This window comes from Nomascus leucogenys, chromosome 12 (genome assembly GCF_006542625.1).
Source record: "Nomascus leucogenys isolate Asia chromosome 12, Asia_NLE_v1, whole genome shotgun sequence".
NCBI lineage: Eukaryota > Metazoa > Chordata > Mammalia > Primates > Hylobatidae > Nomascus > Nomascus leucogenys.
The window spans coordinates 83,107,983-83,115,628 of record NC_044392.1 but is presented as its reverse complement, the minus strand read 5'-3'; the positions used below and the strand labels follow the sequence as shown (position 1 = coordinate 83,115,628).

At 44.4% G+C, this 7,646-nt stretch overlaps 1 pseudogene; it reads right to left on the bottom strand.

Moving 5' to 3' along the window:
* LOC100584999 lies at nucleotides 1-940 on the bottom strand (annotated as a pseudogene).
* Nucleotides 941-7,646: the final 6,706 nt, after the last annotated feature.

The following is a 7,646-nucleotide window of genomic DNA, read 5'->3' as shown; positions in this document are numbered from 1 at the left end:
TCAGTCATCAATGGTGGGCAACCCAAAGGCCATGTTGGTACACCCGCTGGCAAAAGTCACAAACTTGGGGTTGAATTGCAAACAGGTAATTGGGCCTGTGTGTCTACCATCCAACACAGCTACTTTTATACCACTCTCTCCATTCCAGAAATGGATCTTGCCATCCTCTGAACCATAATAACAAACTGAGAGTCTGCAGTAAATGAAGCCTCCAGTGTGACAGCTTTGCTGTTGGCATAACTGCCAAATGTGTGTCTCACCACTCCTTTGAATGCACCAATGAGACGAATGAAGCTGACATTGGTGGAAATGAGGATGAGCTTGCCACCGTTGCTGATTTTAAGTGCTGTCCACTCACAAGTTTGATCATACTGCATCTTAAAGGTAGCAAATGGCCCCTTATCAAAAGAACGAAGGTCATAAAGTTTGACCATTTCAGAGTTGACACCAGCAGCAAAAATTCCCCCTTCTGGATCAAAAGAACAAACTGGCTTCCCCTTTATATGCATGAGGCCCTGGCAGTTGGGAGACGAGAGATCCCAGAGTCGAATGGTCTTATTCAAGAGACCCAGAAATGAAAGTGTCATCCACAGGTGACATGGACAAGACCACCACCCTTTTGCTATGTCCAGGAAAGTATCTGATATATTTGTTGTCATGCAAGGACAAATAACGAATAGTATCGTCTATTTTGTTAGAGCTGTAAACAACTGTGTTTGCCGCAGGACTGTATCTGATGAGGCCACACCATATTTCTTACTGAACAGGGTTTTGGTTTGTCCTCCTGGCAGTCATAGAGCATGATAGAGTCATCGTTGCTGCTCGAAGTGATCACCCCGCTGTTAGGGCTGAAATCGAAGCAGTTAATCTTGTCCGAGTTTTCGCAGAACACGTTGGCGATAAAGAAGCTCCGCAGCAGCACACAGTGGGTCAGCTTCATGGCTGCGGCTGGGGAAGGCAGCGGCGGCGCACGGCCAGGCGGCGACGAGCAGGCAGGCTGCCTAAGGGCCAACCTGGGTGAGGCGGGCACCGCGCCGGCGGCTAGGGGGAAGTTGGCCAACAGTTGGGCCGCCTCCTCCTCTTCCTCCTGCTTGGACGACAGTCTTCCACCTGGACTGTGGAGCCTCGCCGACCGTTCGTCCTCACAGCCACCCCACGGGCAACCAGCGCGGCGCCAGCTCATTGTGTCTGCCATCTTGGGGCGACAGGCAGAAGCCGAGCGGGTCCCAACTTTTTTTTTAAAAAGTATTTTTTTTAGAGACAGGGTCTTGCTATGTTGCCCAGGCTGGACTCAAACTCCTGGGCTCAGGTGATCCCTCTGCCTCAGCCTCCCTAGTACTTGAGATTACAGGTACATGCCACTATGCCCAGCTCTGTTATTTTTTTTTTAATGACAAAGCAGGTTTTTGAAAATGATAGTTTTTAAATATTTTCATCCCCCTGCCTCAGCCTCCCTAGTACCTGGGATTACAGGTACATGCCACCATACCCAGCTCTGTTATTTTTTTTTAAATGACAGGCCAGACACGGTGGCTCACGCCTGTAATCCCAGCACTTTGGGAGGCCGAGGTGGGCAGATCACAAGGTCAGGAGTTCAAGAAAACCTGGCCAATATGGTGAAACCCCATCTCTACTAAAAATACAAAAATTTTAAATTTTTAAAATTTACTAAGTTTAGTAATTTTACTAAAAAAAAATACCGGGCATGGTGGCAGGTGCCTGTAATCCCAGCTACTTGGAAAGGCGAGGCAGGAGAATCACTTGAAATCGGAAGGCAGAGGTTGCAGTGAGCCGAGATTGCACCACTGCACTCCAGCCTGAGCAACATGAGCAAAACTCCGTCTCAAAAAAAAAAAAAAAAGACAAAGCAGATTTTTGAAAATGATAGTTTTGAAATATTTTCATTTAACAAATTAATACCTGGCCAGGCGCGGTGGCTCACGCTTGTAATCCCAGCATTTTGGGAGGCCGAGGCGGGAGGATCACGAGGTCAGGAGATCGAGACCATGGTGAAACCCCGTCTCTACTAAAAATACAAAAAAATTAGCCGGGCGTGGTGGCGGGCGCCTGTAGTCCCAGCTACTCGGAGAGGCTGAGGCAGGAGAATGGCGTGAACCCGGGAGGCGGAGCTTGCAGTGAGCCGAGATTGTCCCACTGCACTCCAGCCTGGGTGACAGAGCAAGACTCCGTCTCAAAAAAAACAAAAACAAAAACAAAAACAAAAACAAATTAATACCTTTAACACATACATAATTTACAATGAGTTAAGGTATTAAGTTGAACCACATGAAACTGTTGATATTCAATCATTTTTTTAACCTAGAAAATCAATAATGTCATATAGTTCAACCTAATACAACCTCATTTTGAGATAAATGTTAGAAGTCTATATTTGAGGCCCTGCCTTTAGTGACTATGAGGCCCTAGCTAAGTGCACTGCTGCCCATCCCAACTCTCCCAATATTGATTACAGCCTTCAGGCTGAGGGCATCCCATCTGTGTATGTGAAAGTTCAACCTCTAAACAAAAGGGGTCTAAGCCCTCTGACCAAACAGTGGAGACTGAACACTGGGCTAAAAGAAAACTAAAATCTAGAATTCTAAATTCTAGACAAGCCTATAGTATATATTAAGGACAAGGAGATGTCTGATATATCTTTGTAAGTTTTCCAGGTACAAATGCTGGAGGCTTCTCTGTTCCTAAGTTCTCAAGAAGAAAATGCAGCAGTGCCTGATGCCTAGTGGGCCTACAGAAGTATTAACTAACTGGCTCATTTTCTCCTTCCCTCAACTGATTTTCTCCTCACTCTCTACTGCTAAAGAAGAGACCGGTTCTGTTTTACTAATTCTCCCCAACTTCAACAGTGAAAACAGTGTTAAACAACTCCAGGGTCTTTCCTTTCCCTTTCACTCTGCTCTCAAACATACACCATCCTCCCTCCTTAATTTCCTTGCCCACTTACTTCTCCAGCCCTCCCTTTCTCTACAGCCTTTTTGCCTCTGCCTCCTCCTGTGCCTCTGGTAACCACTGGGTAGTCAATGAAGAAGCCAGTGCATTCCCCTACCCCCACATCATATCCTAAGCTCATCTTCCCTAACCTTGAGAGGGCATGAGGTGCACCTTGGTGCTCTCAATAAACCAAAGTTGTTTTAATAAGCCAAGTGAGACTAAGATGTTTAAATTCTTCTTCTCACTCTCATCACCACAATGTGAGATGGATCCAAATATGTTGCAACAGCATAGCATAGCCTTGGGCCAGCAGCTCTTGAGTTATAAAATGTTGCAGCAAACTCTCCTTGCATAGCAATGTTATCACCCAAGAACTCCATCCTTAACCCTATCAGCAAGAATTCTAGAGTACTTTCTCTTTGCCATGCTCACAGATTTTCAGAAGTTTTTCCCTGATGGAACCAGCATCTGAAATCTTCACAGAAGCATAGGCAAGACTCCTCTAGCAATTCCTTTTCCCCTTCCCAGATACCATGTTTACACAATCCATCCAAGCAGGAGTTTAGCAGTGGCACATGAGTCCACTGAACCTAATGCTTCCCTAATTGCACAATTAAGAGGTGGCAGACATTTGAATTGGCAGCTGGACTGCAGTAGGTGGAAATAAGAACATTGTGTTCCTTTGCACATGAAGTCATGTATAGTTTTTCCAGCATATGATGAAGTTGCAATAAGAAGGAAAATCTGGACTTTAGCTTTTTGGTTTTCCTCTGGATATAAATTTTAGAGAATCTCTCCATGCTGTAAAACCTTATAGCACTTTGTGTCTGTTGTGGAGCATCATTTCCTTTATCCTGCCTCTCAGTGTCATGATTTGTATGCCTGTCTTATCTTTGAGCAGCTGCCAGGTCTTACCGATTTTCTCATTCCACCCTCATCCCTTTACCCACCCAATGTCTAGCGTAAGTCCTTTGAATGCACAGAGTTAGCATTCAGTGACTATTTATTGAACTATTAAAGTTGCTTTGCTTTGGAGTTGTTTTTATCTAACCCTTCCACTGCTCCATTTTATTTAGAAGGACTTAGGATTTAATATATTAGAAAGATGACTGCAAGGGATTCAAATTGGCAGGTCTCAATGGCTGCATTTTCTTTGCAAAACTCTTTTTTTTTTTTTTTTTTGAGACGGAGTCTCGCTCTGTTGCCCAGGCTGGAGTGCAGTGGTGCAATCTCGGCTCACTGCAAGCTCCGCCTCCCGGGTTCACGCCATTCTCCTGCCTCAGCCTCTCCAAGTAGCTGGGACTACAGGCGCCCGCCACCACGCCCGGCTAATTTTTTGTATTTTTAGTAGAGACGGGGTTTCACCGTGGTCTCGATCTCCTGACCTCATGATCCGCCCACCTCGGCCTCCCAAAATGCTGGGATTACAAGCGTGAGCCACCGCGCCCGGCCGGGAAACTCTTAATACAAAGTAGTGGTCCCCAGTGATCACATCAGTGTTCTGAGACCCTACCTTGTCTCCCAAACACATCCTACCATAGCTGATTGATCCAGGGGATATACCCAACAGGATGGGTCCCTCAAATTGTCACTTTCAGATATTTAAAAGCTTAAGGGAGTGAGTTTGAGCTGAGTTCTAGTAAAGACTTGGATCCTGAGGGAAGATTCAAGGGCTTATCACTAGGGCTGCTCTTGTTCCCACTTCACCTGAGATCTGGTCTTTCTGCTCCTCCTTAAATCCTTTGAGCTGCCCCAGCGTCTTTCTGGAAAATCCCTTTTGTTCTCAAGTTGACTAAGATCCGTTTCTGTTGCACACACTCAGTTGGCCTAAGCCAATAGAATGATTGGAAGGGGCACAAAGAAAGCCTGCTGGGCTTCGAGCCTGATGCCGCCTTCAACTTGCTGTGTGATATAGTATAAGTCACAAACCAATCTGAACCTCACACTCTCAAGTCTATATTATCACCAGAAATTCAAGACAATGCCAGCAAGAATATATTGAAAGATGGATAGAATTGTAAGACGCAGATGTGGCAGAGAAAGTTTATTCTGGGAACGAGGAAAGGCACAGGAAAAGACATGGGCATAGGAAAGCCGGGACCTGTTTGGGGAGCAGAAGGAACCCCTCTGGAGCATAGGGTTTCTTGTTTTAAAATATAGTTAATGGTTTTATTATTATTATTTAGGTATAGCAAGGCCAGCAGACTAGATGACTGTTATCAAAAAGATAGTTATACTCACAGATGCCAAGAGAAGCGGACGTGCCACACCACAGGGGGCCACTCAGGGAAGCACCAGAGTCTGTCAAGAGGCAGAAGGAAAGGAGAAAACATGAGCAAGAGCCTTTATGGTGGTTTCCATGGGAAAGAATGGGCAGGGCACATTAAGCAGATTAAGGATTGACTAGTTTGAATAATTTCAGCTAGTTCAGGGGCATAGGGACTACTCTTAGTTGTCTGGTAACTGACCCTGGAGTGATTAGGGTAGGGGATTATGGTCCTAAGTATGACAGCCCAATAGAGAAGGTATTTGCAGGTGTGGGCTCTGGATCGGGTGGTTTGCCTTTGAAAGGTTTGCTCAAGGGCAAGTTGTTTACAGTCTCTAGGAACTGGCTAGCCCTGGAAGGGGCAGCAAATCCAGGGTCTCCAAGGCCCCAGATGTCAAAGCATTAAAATACAAAAAATAAATAACATGGTTAATACATCCCTGTAGGAAAGTAGCAGACTAGAAGGAAATGGAAGCTGAGTCTAGACCATAAGAGACCACAAATGTTAAACTAAGGAGTTTGGTTTTCATTCTGTAAATAATGTTCTGTACACCCTGAAGGATTCTGAGCAGAGGAATAATATAAGAGCTGTATATTAGGAATACTACTTCGGTGTCTTCGGACAGGATGGGGTAGCTTTAAGGACCAGATCAACAGATCCGAGTAAATACTGGATGTGGGGTTGAGGGAAAGATAGGAATAAAAACCAACTTCAATATTTCAAGCCTTTGTAACTGTAGGATAGTGCTGCTATTAATAGATACAGGTGTCTGAGAAGAAGACATCTCTAACAGGAGACTTAAGAGATAAGTGAGCCCAAATGGCTTCAGAGATGTTGATGCGACCATGTCCAACAGGAGTTCTCGTGGAACGTTGCTTGTATGATTATCTGGCATTGTATGTGTCTCGACTTCTCAAACTGTCAGAAGAACCTCAAAGGACTTTTATCTTATTGTCTGTGTCCCTCCCTCATACCTAGTGCAGTGCCTCATTCCTCTGGTCCTTGCCAAGTTCCTTCACAAGGCTAGCACAGGCTATTTCTCAGGGGGCATATCTACCAGAATTTGTCCACATGAGAGGGGAACCACTCTGGGCATTCTGACTGCCAGCCTGGGGTCTAAAGATGTCACAAGTTTACACACTCAGGACATGGATGAGACTTAGCTCTAGTGAGCCATGGTTTCCTCATACTAAATAAAACCCTTTCTGAATGTTCTCTAAGATCTTTTCTAGTGCTAAAATTCTGTAAATAATTTCTGAGATTTTGTAATGCTAGAAAGATACCCAGAGCTACCTAGCAGATCAAGTAAATTGCCTACCCTTGTTTTGTCAATATCAAGTTTAGGCAACCTCTTTCATCTTGACTCTTACTAAACCTTGTTACCTAAGAAACAATTAATTCTAAAGGTATTAAAGTTTCTCTATTCTTTCCCCATCCTCTTAACCTTGTTCTTTCCTTATGCCCAACACAAGGAACCCCCACCAAGTTGGCTTATCTATTGGGGTAAGTAGGTTCCAATTTATGCTTCAAACACAACAGGCAGATGTCAATCACTGAACCAATTCAGGACTTCTTTGGAGTATCCTAATTCTACTACAAGAAGTGGATATGAGCGGGCCATAAATGGCAAAGAAAACATGCATGCAAAGTGTAAAGTGGTATGATGAAGAAGAAAACAGTCAGGAGAAGGAAGGGGGAAAGGAAGTCACAGTTTTTAAGGGTCTTCCATACATGGCCCTCTACTAGATTTCCTGGGTCCTCTTGTTAACCACTCCCACAGTGCCTTGAACTTCAGTTTTAACATCATCAGTGTTATAAACATATTCAATATCTCTCTTCCTGTTAGAATGTATGCTCCATGGAGACAGAGACTATACAATGTCTGTCTTATTTACATCTCTATTCTGGTTCCTCCCAGAGTTCCAGGCAAATGGCGGCGGCTGGGGAAGTATTACATGAATAATTGAATAAACACATTTAATCCTGACAGTGCTGCAAAGTAACAATATCTCAACTTTACAGAAGTTGATGCTCAGAGGGATATAGTGACTTGCCTGTGGTCACATGGCTAGAAAGTTGAAAAATCAGAAGACTGAAAGTGGGTACCTGAAGCCAGGCTCCTTCGATTCCCCTGCAAGTCCTCATGAAAACTCTCCCATGCAGTGTCACAGTCATGTTCTGTGTTTGTTCTTTGTAACAGAAATGGGCCACAGCTAACTTAAGCAAAACAGTTTAATGGATGATATCAGGGGTTCGCAGAATGGAAGAACAGTTAAGAAACTGGGGCAGAGCTGAGATTTCAGGAGCAGGAGTAAAGGTTGAGTGAGGTCCATGGAATTAGGTCTTCTCCAACAGGTTTTTTTCCATTCTTTCTCACCACTCAGCTCAATTCAGAGTCCAGGAGAGAGAATTTAATCGGCTAAATGAGGG